Source organism: Chelonoidis abingdonii, chromosome 3 (genome assembly GCF_003597395.2).
Source record: "Chelonoidis abingdonii isolate Lonesome George chromosome 3, CheloAbing_2.0, whole genome shotgun sequence".
NCBI classification, from domain to species: Eukaryota; Metazoa; Chordata; order Testudines; family Testudinidae; genus Chelonoidis; species Chelonoidis abingdonii.
In genome coordinates, this window is record NC_133771.1 from 44,859,470 (window position 1) to 44,874,215 (window position 14,746).

At 41.0% G+C, this 14,746-nt stretch overlaps 1 protein-coding gene across 1 annotated transcript in view; it reads right to left on the bottom strand.

Moving 5' to 3' along the window:
• The window catches only part of CSMD1 (CUB and Sushi multiple domains 1), a 2,093,217-nt gene that overhangs the window by 1,223,189 nt on the left and 855,282 nt on the right, over positions 1-14,746 (bottom strand). The window lies entirely within an intron of this gene.

Here is a 14,746-nt window from a genome sequence, read left to right on the forward strand (position 1 = left end):
ATGGTCACTGATTGATTGCACTCTACACCTGGCTGAGCAAACAGGAAGGAGATTTTTAAAATTCCCGGGGCATTTAAAGGGTGGGTCACCTGAGGCCAGGGCAGCAGAGTGCAAACTGATGAGCAGAGTGTCTGAACAGGTATTCTGGGATACCTCCTAATACCATGGAGGCCAATTACAGCGCTTTTGGTGGCCACACTTGACGAGCAGCACTGCATCACCAGCGCTGCAATCGTTATACCCCAAGCAGACCAGGTTTACAGCCAGCGCTGCAGCCAGGGAGTTGCAGTGTTGGATGTGCATTGCAGGTGCAGACGGTTACTAAGTTGCAGCACTGTAAACCCACCACCAGCGCTGCAACTCTCCAGTGTAGCCAAGCCCTAATACAAGTTACCTATTGCCTCTGAACAGTATGCCCTCTGTCCTACAGGGGATCCAGTAATTCACTGATAGCACCCTGCTTAGATGCTAATGCTCAGTTTCTGGACCACCTCCATTCAAACCATCTTCCAATTCATGATTACACAGAGCAGGGGAAACTCTCTACCTCCTTACTTTTCCAAGACTGTTTTTTTCCCCCCAGCTTCAATGTCTTTCCATTAACTTTAATGTTCCACCATGGTCTTTCCCTGAGTTGTACAAAGTTAGGTGTTTGGAGATAGTGTTGTGTAAACAAGTAGCCTGGGAAGTGACCCTCCCTGCCTGATTCCTTCCACACACTGCTGTGAGGTGATGCTGTAGTTGCACCTAGCGACAATTACAGTGTTCTACACATACATATGCTTAATTGAAAACCATAACCTCAACATGTATCTTCTAATGATCATCAAGTTCTGAACATTACAAGCTTTAACAAAAGACCTTTATTGACATATATTTACACACAATAACACTGTATACAAACAATTGATTCAATTGCTTATTCTTTGGGGTTCAGACCAGGAGCACTGGAAGGTCCCTAGAAGTGTGAGGGGGCAACTGGCACCTGAACTTTGGCTCTGCCCCCCTCTCTGCCCCTTCCCCCCAACACCCTGCCCTCACCACCTCCTCCCCTCAAGGCCCCACCCCCTGCTTGCTCTTCTTCACTCCTCTCCCCATTGCTCACACTTAAGGCAGGTAAAAATTGATGGGACCATGGCCCCCTGCCATCCCTGGTTCAGACCCCATGTTCTTCCCTTGGAGCATGGGCGGGAGGTATAATAGGCCAGGGGAGGCTACGGCTTCCCTGGCATAGCCACCGCCACTCTGCAGCTGGAGTCTGGGCTGTGATGGCTCTGTCTGCACTCCGCCTCTTACTGTACCTGCTGCACCCTTTCCCTGAGGCCCCCACTGCCTGCCGCTCCCTGGTGAGTCCCTCCTCTCCTCCACTCCACTCCCCCTTTCTGGAGGGTCTCTCTGCTTGCAACATGCCTCCTCTCCTCCGTCCCCCTCTCTGCGAGACCTCCCCACATCCCTCCTCTCTTCCCCGCGAGGATCCCACCACCCAAATCCCCCTCTCCTCCACTCTCCTCCCCACGAGACCACCCTTCTGCCACTTGCCACAACCCTCCTTGCCCACCCCATGAAGGAGTGGGGAAAAGGGGAGAGAAGCGGCGAGTGACAGCAGGAAGACTAAGCAGGGAGGGTGCCGAGCGGGGAAAGGGGTGTGGTCTGGGGCAGGGCCTGGGGAGGAGCAGGGGTGGAGTTTCAGCAGTGCCACGGGCAGAAGAGGCAGGACAGGGAACTAGCCTCCCCCAGGAGAACCTTCTGCCACCACCCATGCCTTGGGGTATCTAGACCCTTATTAAACAGGGGCTGATAGGAGTTCAGATCTGACCGAACGCAAATAGGAAATGTATGCTGCAGTTTCTACAGGGTCAGACTTTTCCCAATAAACCAGAATTTCTTTTGGGTAATGCAGTTAGTAGTCTCTCTGTATCCCATCTACTATGTCTCTGCCTGTGAACGCAGAGGGATCTAACCTTCAGTAAACTGCAGTTCTTTGCAAGGCCACAGAAAGGCTTGTCCACAATTAATGTATGCATCTATCTTCTCAAGTGAAAAAAAAAAAGAATTTTAAGGTTACAAGAGAAAAGGCTCTTTGAAACTCAGGATCACTGCAGAAGGTTTTGTGCAGTGTATGTAAATTATCTGCCTGTTGTACACTAATTAAGACTGTGATCTACTATGCTATTTTCTATGTGCTACTGTATACATGCAAAGAACAGAATTAAACCCATGGTACACCATAGTATATACATCCTGGTATTCTATCTTAAGTAGAAATTGACAGGATACAGAATTCGGCTCTAAGTCCCATTTTATCTGAATTTCCAAACATCAAGATATTACACAAATAGTTCAGGTTTCAGACATTCTCTAGTTTCATAACAAGAAAAACCTCAGCAAATTTAAATATTTGTATTTTTTTTAATTCCTGCATTCAGCCCCCTTCTGAAACCTTCTCTTAGAGATATTTCTTTTCCCCAATACTCAAAAATAAACTATTTTTCTCATGGGTTAACTGACCCAGCTGTACATTTCCTCTTTATGTATATCAATATCTCAATTAATTAGTAAATTAGCTAAATCACACCACTAATAACAGTTTTATAAACCTACAGTTGAGGGAAATAAACCAAAATGGGTATCAGTTATAATATGATGCTACGTATTGACCAAAACTTCCAGACAGTATCATTTGGAATTTATCATTTCTGTGTATAAGAATAATAAACACGGTGAACAAAATGTTGCCCTAATCTGTACTCTATATTCACTCCACTGAAGTTAGCAACTGGCCTTAGACACAGTGAACTCGAAGAGGTTGTGCAATGTATATATCAAAGGATAATTTGGTCCACTGAGTATACAATTTTCTTGGTGTCATTCGATCCCAGTTTTGGGGAAAATATTTGATATTAAAATTCTGCATAGCAAAGACAAAGCAAATGAAAATTAACTAGGATTTAAAGTAGGACATGGAACATACAAAAATCAGGTTTTCCACCTATACTGGCAGCACTGAATTTAACTGAAAATGCACTGGATTTCAGCTGTGCACATCTGTTGCAGATTCTGTTTCTGTCTAATCTGCCTTTGGCATCATACAAGACTGTTCAAAATCTCAGAGATGAATGTGGCACATTGAGTAAAATCATAAATATTAGCAGGAACACCTATTTGGATTCTTTGCAATGCAAAAATGAAAGAACCAGCTCATCTTTTACAATTGAGTTGAAAATATAGTACATCAGGGGCATCTATCAGATTTCACTTGCAATTTTGTGCTGTTACACATGGATTTTGTAACACTCTCTCCCTAGAAAACCATGGTCCTGTTAGAAAAAGAACAAAATTACAGATGCACATGACGAACAGAATGGTCTGGATTTTATCCAGGTTAAACCAAATGTAACTTAAATTGAATGTAAGCCTGAGTTTGTGGATAACTACATGTGAATGACTGAGCTCAAATTACTTTCATGATTTTTCTAACTTCTTTTGCCCCATAGTCTGTTTCCAAGAGATAACAAATGATTCGACTGCAGATGGGAACAGCTTGGTCATCTATAACATGCTTGTGATTAAAGATCTTATTTTGTTACTCTTACTCGTGTCGCGTAGAACTTTACTCTGTAAGGAGTCCCCTCAGGGATTTCTCAGCATGAGTAAGAATTGCAGAGTCCAGCCGTTAACCTTGCCCTCAATGACAAAAAAGAAAAGGAACTGAGTAGCTACAGAAGTACAGCCAATTATGGCAAAAAAACAAACACAAAGATTTCTTTAAAACTGAGAACGCACTTAATCTATTTTGTCAATAGTGCATCTTCATGATATATCTAAAGTGTGTTTCTACTCTGAAAAGAGACTGCACAAAATGGCTGCTACTGTTTCCTTATTTATTGTCTCTCAGTGTCTTTCTCATTGTGCTCAGCTTACAATTAAAATGTTGCTTTTCTAACTGCTACCCCTGAAAATTCATCATCAAGCAGGGTCAAACTGGATTTTATCCAGCACCAAAAAAGTTCTGCGGGCCAAATTAAACACTTGGTTACATCTGCGCTATCCCATGTCCTTCACTGCATTGACACTGGTGTAATTGATTGGTTGCGTAATTAAAACTGGAATCAACAATTCCAATGCACAAATAGTAATAAAGTCTAGTTCAACTTTTTTAGGCTGTGCTGCTTTTCCATGCTAAAAGGAGGAAAAAAGAAAACAGGAAAGACTTATCTGAGGTACTCCTAAAAGCAAGTAGGACTGAAATCCACACAGGGAAAAGATCTGTTAAGAAGAAACTGTGGTAGAACCACATTATGCAACTGATTCTGTGATGTGTGTTAATTGCTATTGAAGACAATGGGAGTTAAGAGTTCTTAGCACCTTAGAACAGAAGCTCAGCACATCTCAGGATCAAGCCCTTAATGATCATTTTTATTTACATATACGTATAAATATTATCCTCATCATGTTATATAATTCATTTCTAAATATCTATCTATATATAATCTATCTATCTATACCTATAGCTATAAAGTAAGAATAAACTCCAAAATACATTTTTTTAAATAAGTTTAAATTTGGTTGCATTTTCTATTAACACAGGATTCATAAACACTGCAAGTCTTATTATGAGGGATTTTGTTTTTAAACAAAGACATATCATCTTTAAAGAAAATAGTACAAGTACTTTGAAACATACTGGGGTCCTTTTGTTCCTTCCAATATAGTTACAAAAATTCTTATAATTCATTCAACTACAGCTGTTGACATTTATGCTGTGACTGAATAAATATTTTAAATTTACAACCAGAGACAGTACGATGAGTATCACAGATAGCTGCCATTGGACTTCCTGTATCCATTTATTACCAGCAAAGTATCAATACTAAGGCACTTACAGGGGTTGCTATTCGGTGCCATCTGCCAGGAAGGGCTTTGAGAAGCAAAATTGTGTCTCATATAATCTCCGTCCAATAGCTCATAGCATGCTGCTCACAGGGCTGCAGGCCATGTTGAAAGCTAGTCAGAATTTCATGGAAAGCATATACAAACTATCACTATGGTTTTTGTCTTGCAGTGTAATGAATACGAAACAAATGCCCAGCAATATGTTACCAGCTCAGTGAAATTCCAGTGGATTACATGTGTTATTTGGGAAAAATAACTGACTACCCTGTAGCACATCATAGTGAATCCAAAAGACTCTTGGAAACAGTCTGTAAATAAAATCTGGTGGTTTGGGAAGGTGGAGTTAGCATAACACTCTACCCATTTTTAATTACAATTTGCAAATATCTATACAATTGTATACATCTGACATAATCCCTCTTCCTTCACCTTTGTGTGTCACTTTTCTTAGGCCCTGATCTTGCAAACACTTAGGCATGTAGGTAACATTATCTTCATGAGTAGTTCCAACAATGTGAATGGTATTACTCACATGAGTAAATTTATGCATATATCCTTCGGTTTGCAGAGTTGTAGCTTTAGACTGCAAGAATTTTGATCATATTCTCATATTTTTGAACAGTGCCTGCTACTCTAAGTGGGACCTCGGGGCAGTACTCTAATATAAAGAACAAGAACAAGAATAATCAGCTTGTTTACATATTTGCATTTCTTTAACTTGTGCAATGAAAGCAGCCCAATAGCATAAATGATTACAAGTAAATGACACTTTAAAATTCTTTTACATTAAATAATCAGAGATGTTATTTTTAATACTCAAAAGGTTTTAAAAGAAGTACCACTGTTAACTGGGTAGTTTTCCTTTAAAACTATTGGAGACACATTTTGTCTCCGTGTGCTATTGATTATATGATCATTACCACTTGCTGTGCTAGAAGAAGCAGGCAGCAAATCAAAACTACTTGATCAAGGAAAGCGTATATGAAGAGACCGTATATGTTACTTCAGTTAACTCCTCTTGTACAGTATGTTGACATATTATACAGACAAGGTTTGTATTTAAATAATGCCAGTCTTTATTATATATTTATTAGCATACATTTTATAATTAAGTTACAAGGCCCATAATGAAACAAATGCTGAGCTGAATATCAAATGCTTCACTGAATGTAATGGTAATTCACTTCACAGGGGATATTATTGTAAAGTCTTTTCTACTCATTCCTCTCATTTTCTAGGCTCTTCAATCCAGATCCTCAACATATTTAACTGCCACTGAAGTCCATGGGAGTCAGGTTCATAAATACTTTAGAGGTTCTGGGCCTAAGCGCTTATTCTCAACAGCTAAGTAAGAAAAAAAGTGCAGACATTTGTAAAAAGCAAATATGATGCATTTAGTCTACATACTACTATTATCGTTTGGCCTAGTCTTAAGTATCTTGGGCTAAAACAGGAGCTGGCAACCTTTGGCATGCAGCCCATCAGGGAAATCCACTTGCTCGCCATGACGATTTGTTAACCTGCACCATCCGCAGGTTCGGCTGATCGCAGCTCCCACTTGCCATGTTTTGCCATTCCAAGCCAACGGGGGCTGTGGCAAGTGGCAGCCAGCACATCCCTTGGCCCGTGTCGCTTCCGACAGCCCCCATTGGCCTGGATCGGCGAACCACAGCCAGTGGGAGCTGTGACTGGCTGAACCTGTGGATGCTGCAGGTAAACAAATCATCCTGGCCCACCAGCAGAATTCCCTGATGGGCCGCATGCCCAAGATTCCTGATCCCTGGGTTAGAGTCACAGAGGGACTTAGGAATTGTGACACCTAACTTTTAGGCACCTAGACAATCACTGGAATTCACAAAGCCTGAGTTAAGCACTCAGGCGTCCTAAACAATGAAGAGAGAGAGATAGGCAACCATGAATGAGATTTAGAAAACCCAGCATGCTGAGCAGGGAGCCACCTAAACTAGCCAAAAGGAAATGAATATGTCCTAAGCCTCAACTCCCTCAGGAGGTTGGCACTAAGCCGAGGCTGGAGGGAGGCACCTATCTCTGCTAAGGGTTCTTAGTGCTGAGCTTTTCTGGTATCAGACACCTAAAGTGTTTCTTGTGGTGGGGCAGAAGATCTTCCCTCATAACATTTACCTCAGTGATTAAGATACTCACCTGGGATGTTGGAGATCCCAGTTCAAATCCCCCTCTACCTGGTCAAGAGAAACCCCTTATATCAGTATGTTGTGTTTAACCCTGTACAAGTGTTTGAAGGGGAGGATACAAAGAGCCTTCATCTACCTTGTGGGGCTTGTGTAAAGAGCAAGGCCTGATTGCTCAGGGCAGGATAGAAACTGATTCTTTATTACCCTCTGGGGTGAAGGCACAGTATCTCAAAGAGGGCAGGGTGTAGGCAGGGCCATAGTATGCTGAGGCAGTTCAAAACAGGGTTGAGAATCTGGCCACCCATGTTTAAAAGAATGATACCATAAAGCATATTTTAATAAATGTGTGTGTTTTACTGGTTGCTGTTGGTAATAATGTCTCAGAAAATTTACCACAACATTGTTCTTGTGAATTTCATCCTTTTTCATTTGACAAATGTTGCTTCGTCCCCTCTCTAATGTTGAAATGTAGCTGTTTTTTCCATAGGCAAGATTAGTGAGTTCAACACAACTGAGAGGAAAGCTATTTTCAATGTATCTGCTGATAGAGAGCTAACAAAAGATCACAGAGAGCTGACTCTCACATATGTTTTATTTTATGATTTTTTTTGCAAGCGACTGATGAATTAAAACAAATGATACTTGAACTCTAGTATTTTACACAGAATGTTAAGAAATGTCAAGTGTTGGATGACTAGATGACATTTTCTTACCAACCTATTTTAGTCATTAGCATCATAGTCATAGGGTTTAAGGCCACAAGGGATCATCAGTTCATCTGGTCCAACCTCCTGTACATCACAGAAACCCAACACCATCATATTAAATCCAACAACCAAAATTAGACCACAGTATAATATCCCACAGGAGACTCAACCTTTATGCCACAAGGAGAGAATAGAAGGGACTGAGGTGCACCAATGCCTGTGGCCCTGGAAGTGGCAGGAAAATGATTCAGTGAGATACACCCAGATGATCCTAGCAAATGACTTGAACCCCACACCACAAGGAAGTTGAAAAAACCCAACGTCACTGCCAGTGATAGTGGGGGGAAATTCCTTCCCAGCTTCATCTCTGATGATCAGTTATATGCTGAGCACATGAGCAGCCAACCAGCCACCTGAAACAGAGGATGCTCAGAGCACTGGAGCACCACCTCCAGTGTTCCATCTCCAGTCACAACCATCTCTGATGCTTCTGAGGAAGGATACCAAAAACAAAACCATACCTAGGGTTGAAGGGTAATCCTTTCCTGACCCCTGCAGATGGCCTGTTGAAGACTAGAAGCATGAGCTATTAGGAACATAAGACATAAACTTGAAGGGCACTCCAGGTCTGTTGAGTTCTGTCCCTTACCATCACACCCCATCATACAAACCCACTCATAAATTTGTCCAGCTTTCTCTTAAAACTAATTTAGTTATTTACCCCCACCACCGATGGCAGTGAGCCCCTCCTGCACAATTTGGGGGAAAGAAAAGGATCCAGCCAATTTTCCTGTTAGCAGCTGGGAGATACCATTTCCCCAAATATGGGGCTTCAATGTGTATTAAGTATGGGGCAAATCGCTTTCATCAGCAATTATTTTATTGGGGATAAAGAGGGAAATAAATTATTCTCAAATGAGAGGGGAAACCTGATCATTGGGAAATCTAACCCCTGCAGCTTCCAGTTCGGAGAATGACTCCGAGAACAGGTTCCCTCCAAATCAGGAGAAACTGCAGCAATTATAAAACACAAGGAACACTGACAAACCTGAGAGGATTTTTAACTGATATTTTATAATTACATGGAAAATTGCAAAATCTGAGATTTGATATCAGTGTTCAATAATTAAAGACAGAATGGTGGAAATCTGATCAGTTTTTGGTATCTGATACTGCAAACATGTATGCATCTGCCTATCTATGAGCTTGGGAGTAGTTTTGCAATGGGATTCTTCCTGTACCTGTAAACAGGTGCATAACTGTGTATGTGAAACAAACAAAAAATAGGTAATGCAACAATGTTCAACATTACAAGTAAGATGTTTATAGAGGATTTGACTGCAAAATGCTGACATGGTCCACCATTAGAAGTCATAGACTCAAGACAGTGAAGGTCAATAACTACTCAAAAGCATTCTCCTTTGGTGCCCAACAATGGGAGCAACTGAGACTATTTTATGGTGCAAAACAAATGGAGACAAGGAAAGGGGCTGATCCCTGCAGCTAGACTACAAGCCTCTGAGGCCAGGAGAGTGATAAGGTGACAGGGTTTTCTCCATTCCAAATCAGTGGTCAGGTGCTGGGTGCAAACTGAGTTAGTGGGCAGTCAGAGCCTCAGAGACTGTTTTAGTCTAACCATGATAAGAAACAGCTTAGGCAGACACAGCTGCTTCTTCATACAGGAATTTCTTCAAAAGTCTTTGTGTTGTATGTTCCTACTGCTGTTCAAGAAAACAGACTTGCTATACATTGTTGTGAATATACAAGATCACACCATAAATATACCCTCACTTCCTATCACCAATTTCTCACTCAAATGGAAACCACCTTGCAAAGCCCCAAACATTGCCTACCACCCAATAAAGAGGATAATAATATTGTAGAATCCCTTTAAAGTAAGATCTTGTGATACTGAAAAATTCCCTGTAATCAAATATTTCTTTAGATCAGAAGCCCAGGTGTCTATGGAAAATAAAACAAAATCACAGTAATTTTATGACAATGGTCTTAATAAACTATATCCTTTCCTACCATCAGCGATACCAGTGAACAACCGAACCTTTTGTTAACCATACTGTAACAGTTTCAGCAGTTTTGAGATTTATACACACTCATGCAATTGAAAATTAAGAAACAGACCTAGTAAACTCAAATAAATAATTTCTCCATTCCATGTATGGAACTGGATTAGCAACCCTGAAATGTCTTTTCTGTCTGAGCAGGAACAAAGCAGCATGTCAATAAACTGACGGGTCAGTCAATTGAAATGAATTACACGAAAAATCAGTTCCCGGCAGGATTCCCACTTAAGCAGATTGTCTGTTTATCTGTGTCCCAATTAAGTCTGTTTTATTATAATAGTGACCAAATTCTGTCCCTGTGTGTCTTAGTAAAAGATTCGTTCTAATAGTTTCCACTAAAGCTGCAATGTATATTGAAATCACACAAACACAATTCGATCTTATTGAATGCCAATTGTTATATTACAATAATTTATATAACATCTCCACATTTATTTTTTTGCTTGACTCCACTTCATCTTTCTAACAAAGATTAAATGTATAATATATAGTTATGACTGAAATTTAGTAAATTAGATCATCATATTTTACAATAAGACACTTTCATTGGCAGCTTTGTGGCTCACAGCACTAAATAGTGTTATGATAGAGGCCGGGTGAACCTTCTTTGAACCTGGAGGGTCCGATAGCTGCCCTCCATTCGGGATGAATGTAAGAAGCAGGAAACTCCTTTTTGCAGTGTGATAGCTGAAACAATAGGAGCCACCATCCAAAACATAGGCCATGGGGAAGGCTGGTCAGAAGTTGAGCTATTTGGGGTGGAGGGATTTCTCTGGGGACTGAAAGCGGATATAGGGGCTTGATATTGTTTGGTGGTGATGTCTGTGCACAGAAAAAAGCAACAAGAGAAGCACTGGTAATGTGGTCTGGAGAGAAGAGAGGGAGCTTGCTGGGCTTGCTGAAAGAGATTTGGAACTGTGAGCAGATAAACTGCCTCTTATTTGTTCCTAGTATGTTTGGGGAGAAACAAATATGTATATTCTTCATAAATAAATAGGACTGCACAAATACCTAACTCCAGCAATTTCTCCTCCTAACAGAAAAATAATTGCAAGTCTCTAAATATTGGCTAACTACCTGGGTCAAAAGTGATAACAATAGAGTAGACTGTGGGTATGTCTGTGATACAAAGGGGTTGCATCATTTTAGCATCTAGTCAAATTAGAGGACAGAGTGAATGTTGGGAAAGCCAGGGCTACTATAATTGAGGGTGCAGGACTCATCATAAAGGCTATTACAGGCAGAGAGCCTGGAAGAATGAAAGTATTTAAATACCTAGTTTTGCTGACAATGATGTTGAGTGATTCCCAGCATTCTATTAAAGCTGTTTGGTGCAAATGGCAAGATCTATGACAAAAAGTCTCCAATAAACTTAAAAGGTAGAGTACATACAGCTGTAATTCAATCTATCTTAATGTATGGAGCAGAGACTTGGCCAGCCATAAGAGAGGAAATCAGTATGCTTTCTACCACAGAAATGAAGATGTTGAGATGGTCAAATGGTTGGGCAATCCATGAAAGGAAATGAAATGAGATAAGAAGGGGCTAATGTGGGTTGATCCAATTGTAGACAAGTTGAAGGAAGCTAGGTAAGATTGGTATGGGCATATCCGGAGGAGACTCGAGAACTATATTGGTAACTCATAGACTCATAGACTTTAAGGTCAGGAGGGACCATTATGATCATCTAGTCTGACCTCCTGCACAAAGAAGGCCACAGAATCCTACCCATCCACTTCTATAACAAACCCCTAACCTATGTCTGAGTTATTGAAGTCTTCAGATTGTGGTTTGAAGATTTCAAGCTGCAGAGAATCCTCCAGCAAGTGACCTATGCCCCACGCTGCAGAGGAAGGCGAAAAACCTCCAGGGCCTCTGCCAATCTGCCCCGGAGGAAAATTCCTTCCCGACCCCAAATATGGCGATCAGCTAAACCCTGAGCATGTGGGCAAGACTCACCAGCCAGCACTGCACCAGGAAAGAATTCTCGGCAGTAACTCAGATCCCATCCCATATAACATCCATCACAGACACGTGGCATACTTACCTGCTGATAATCCAAGATCAATTGCCAAAATTAATTGTGAAAATTAGGCTACCCATCAACACCCTCCATAAACTTATCAAGCTTAGTCTAAAGCCAATATGTCTTTTCCCCCCAGACTCCCCCTTGGAAGGCTCAAGAACTTCACCCTCTAATGGTTAGAAACTTTATAATTGTGAGTCTAAACTTCCTTGTGTCCAGGTTACACCATTTGTTCTTGTTTCCACTTGGTATAAGCTTAATAATCCTCTCCCTCCCTAATATTAATCCCTCTGATATATTTATAAAGAGCAAGCCATATCCCCTCAACCTTCTTTCGTTAGGCTAAACAAGCCAAGCTCTCTCCGAGTGCATTTCCATTCCTTAGATCATTCTAGTAGCCCATCTCTGAACCTTTCCAGTTTGAATTCATCCTTCTAAACATGGGAGTACCAGAACAGCACACAGTATTCAGATGAGGTCTCCATCAGTCCTTGATATAACGGTACTAACACCTCCTTATCTTTGCTGAATATCTCGCCTGCTGTGCATCCCAAAACTGCGTTAGCTTTTTTAACGGCCATATCACATTGGCGGCTCATTGTCATCCTGTGATCAATCAATACTCCAAGGTCCTTCTCCTTCTCTGTCTTCCAACTGATGTGTCCCCATTTATACTAAAATTCTTATTATTAATCCTAATGCTGACCTTGCCACTTTTCACTATTAAATTTCATCCTATTACTATTACTCCGTTACAAGGTGATCCAGGTCTTCCTGTATGATATCCAGTCCTTCTCTGTGCTTGCGAATACTCCCCGCTGTGTGTCTCGCAAACTTTATTAGCATAATTCCCGCTTTGTGGCCAAGGTCAGTAATAAAAGGTTAAATAAGATTGTCCCAAACTGATCCCCGAGGAACTCCACTAGTACCTCCTTCCAGCCTGACAGTTCACCCTTCAGTAAGACCCGTTGTAGTCTCCCCTTTAACCATTCCTTATCCACCTCAATTTTCTATTGATCCCATCTTTTCCCAATTTAACTAAAATTCCCATGTGGACCGTGTCAAATGCCTTACTGGAATCGAGGGTAAATTAGATCTACTGCATTTCCTTTGTCTAAATAATCTGTTACCTTCTCAAGAGGAGATTAGGTTGGTTGCCGATCTACCTTTTGTAAAACCATTATGTAATTTGTCCCAATTACATTACCTTCAATGTCCTTAATACTTTCTCCTTCCAAAATTTTTACAAGACCTTACCATCTACAGATGTCAAACTAACAGGCCTATAGTTACTCGCGGATCACTTTTTTTCCTTTTCTTAAAAATAAACTATGTTAGCAATCTCCAGTTTCGTACTAACCCCTGAGTTACCGATTTCATTAAAAATCTTTGCTAATGGCTTGCAATTTCATGTGCCAGGTCCTTTAATATCTTGGCGTGAAGAATTAGTCTGGGCCTCTGATTTTTGTCCCATTAAGCTGTCTCAAGTTGGCTTCTACCTCAGATGGGTAATATCTACCTCCATATTCTGACTCCCATTTATTATCATCCGTCCCAACTTATCCCTAAGCTCCTCATTAGCCTCCTTAAAAGACTGAGGCAAAAGTATTTGTTGAGATATTGGCCATGCCTAGTTACTCCTTAACCTCCATTCTGTCCTAGTGTGTTAGCGGTCCCATCTTCCTTCTTTCTTTGTTTTCTCTTAGTTATATGCTAATAGAACCTTTACTCATTGGTTTAATTCCCTTGCAAGGTCCAAACTCTACATGGCTTTAGTTTTTCACTTTATCCCTACCATGTTTCTGACCTCACTAAGTAGCTTTCCTTGCTACATTCCCGCCCCCCATTTTCTTCCAAACGTCCTTGTACGGCTTTCTGCCTTTTTTAACACCTCCTGAGACGCTGTGTCATCCACTATGACTGCAACTCCTGCCTATGGTTTTTTTCCCCTTTCTTGGGATGCAGCTTCGATAGTTTCTGCAGTTTCGACTTAAAGTAATTCCAGCCTCCTCCGCCTTTAGATCCACAAGTTCTTCAGTCCAATCCACTTCCTTAACTAATTTCTTAATTCTTAAAGTTAGCCTTTTGAAGTCAAAAACCCTAGTCCCAGATCTATTTGTTTATCCTTCCATCTAGTTGAACTGAATTAGCTCATATCACTCGAACCAGGTTGTCCCCTACAACCATTTCCTCTTGAGGTCCTCACTACTCACCAAACAAATCTAAAATGGCATCCCCTCTTGTTTTCTTCATCTGCTTGGTGAAGAAATCCATCAGCTATCACATCCAGAAAAAATCTGAGCCCTATTATTGTGACTAGCACTTGTCCTCCAGTCTATATCTGGGAAGTTAAAGTCTCCCATGATCACACAATTCCCATTAGTGTTTACTTCATTAAAAACATTAAAAAGGTCTCTATCCATATCCAAATCAGATCCCGGCGGTCTGTAGCACACCCCAAGTAACATGGCTCTTGAAATGATTATGGATGGAAGACGACCAAGAGAGATACCAAAGGCATGGTACATAGGCTGGATATCAGTGGACCTCAATGAGACCAAACTGCGTGGCAGCCTGGTGTATGATCATGAATTTTGAAAGAAGGCTTTAAAAGTCACCAACCCTGAATAGGGATATGGCAACAAAGACAACAACAGTAATAACTAGGGAATATCATCAAAGGATTCTTTTAACTTTAATATCTATTTTAACAATACTAACACACAGGGGAGCCAGATTGGTTTCCAGCTATGTATTTGTCAGTGTTCAGTGAGGCCCAATGGCCTTGGCATGAGCTGGCACCTAGTCTGCCAGCATTACAGTTGCATGCCCATGACTATATGTAAGGCATACATAGCTGCTTTGGCAGCAGATTGGAAATAGAGC